Consider the following 1,809-nt stretch of genomic DNA (forward strand, 5'->3'; position numbering starts at 1 on the left):
ACCCGAGCCCCCCCCCCCCCCGCCTGGCAGGACTGTGCTGTATGCAAGAGCTTTGTGAATCTCAGGACTGGATGGACAGAAATACAAATCCTTTGAGCTCCTATATACGTATTTTGTCTGTGGGTTTAGCTGTCTGCCAATGATGAGAAGACAAATTAACTCAAGGACCTAATTTATCAAAATGTTAGAAATATTTCTGGCCTGTGCTACCTCTAATAACCAATCAGATTATTTCTTTTACTTTCACATACTGCACTGGGGAAGGGAAAGAGCATTCATTCTTTCTCCAATACGTCTTGTTGTATTTACCCCCCTCCTACACACCGTATGGTACAGGGTTACCATGAGATGACAGATGTCTGCAGTGCAGTGATACCAGCTCTACATCTACTGAACACACAGAGAACCCTGCAGTTCAGTAATAAGGTCTGTTCTGTAATGAGATTCCATTCAGGGACCTCAACATTCCGCAGAATTCCCGGATGTCACTTTCTCCCAAAATATTTTATCATTAATCAAGCAAAGAGGCGGAGAGCGTGAGAAGAGATTTACTACAATTCATCATAATATCACAGTCTGTGTATAGATCAGTGCAGGGATGGAAAGGACCGGTCTGTGTATAGAGCAGTGCTGGGATGGAGAGGACCGGTCTGTTCATAGAGCAGTGCACTGATGGAGAGGACCGGTCTGTGTATAGAGCAGTGCACTGATGGAGAGGACCGGTCTGTGTATAGAGCAGTGCAGGGATGGAGAGGACTGGTCTGTGTATAGAACAGTGCAGAAATGGAGAGGACCGGTCTGTGTATAAAGCAGTGCAGGGATGGAGAGGACCAGTCTGTGTATAGAGCAGTGCAGGGATGGAGAGGACCGCTCTGTGTATAGAGCAGTGCAGGGATGGAGAGGACCGCTCTGTGTAGAAAGCAGTGCAGGGATGGAGAGGACAGGTCTGTGTATAGAGCACTGCAGGGATGGAGAGGACAGGTCTGTGTATAGGGCAGTGCAGGGATGAAGAGGACCGGTCTGTGTATAAAGCAGTGCAGGGATGGAGAGGACCGGTCTGTGTATAGAGCAGTGCAGGGATGGAGTGGACAGGTCTGTGTATACAGCAGTGCAGGGATGGAGAGGACCGCTCTGTGTAGAAAGCAGTGCAGGGATGGAGAGGACCGGTCTGTGTATAGGGCAGTGCAGGGATGGAGAGGACCGGTCTGTGTATAAAGCAGTGCAGGGATGGAGAGGAAGGGTCTGTGTATAGGGCAGTGCAGGTATGGAGAGGACCGGTCTGTGTATAAAGCAGTGCAGGGATGGAGAGGAAGGGTCTGTGTATAGGGCAGTGCATGGATGGAGATGACCCGTCTGTGCATCCGTTGCAATGGTAACAGCATCAGCTTACAGTGTCATAATGCAGCCCACTCCCACCTTCCCCACACACAATACTCACAGTTCAGGTCAGTCCTGTAATGAAAGAGATGTGCGGATCTGCAGTGGGATGGTCTAGAATTCCTACAGAGGGAAGATGGGAGTGCGCAGGCTGGCCGGAGCTCCTGCATGGAAGCCATGTACAGGGGGATGGGGCTCAGCATGAGGAAATATGTGAGCGGTGAGGTAGAATACACAGTAAGCACTAACGCAGAAACAGGGGAGGAGGATACAGAGACAATGGGGTGAGGGAGATGAGGGGAGAGAGATAGAGAGGTACAGAGAGACAGAGATATAGAGAGAGATATAGGGAGGCGGGGGGAGAGAGAGAAGGTGATACAGAGAAAGAGAGAGAGAGAGAGAGAGAGAGAGAGAGAGAGAGAGAGAGAGAGA

This window comes from Nanorana parkeri, unplaced genomic scaffold (assembly GCF_000935625.1).
Source record: "Nanorana parkeri isolate BGI_ZX_2015 unplaced genomic scaffold, ASM93562v1 scaffold426, whole genome shotgun sequence".
Classification (NCBI taxonomy): Eukaryota; Metazoa; Chordata; class Amphibia; order Anura; family Dicroglossidae; genus Nanorana; species Nanorana parkeri.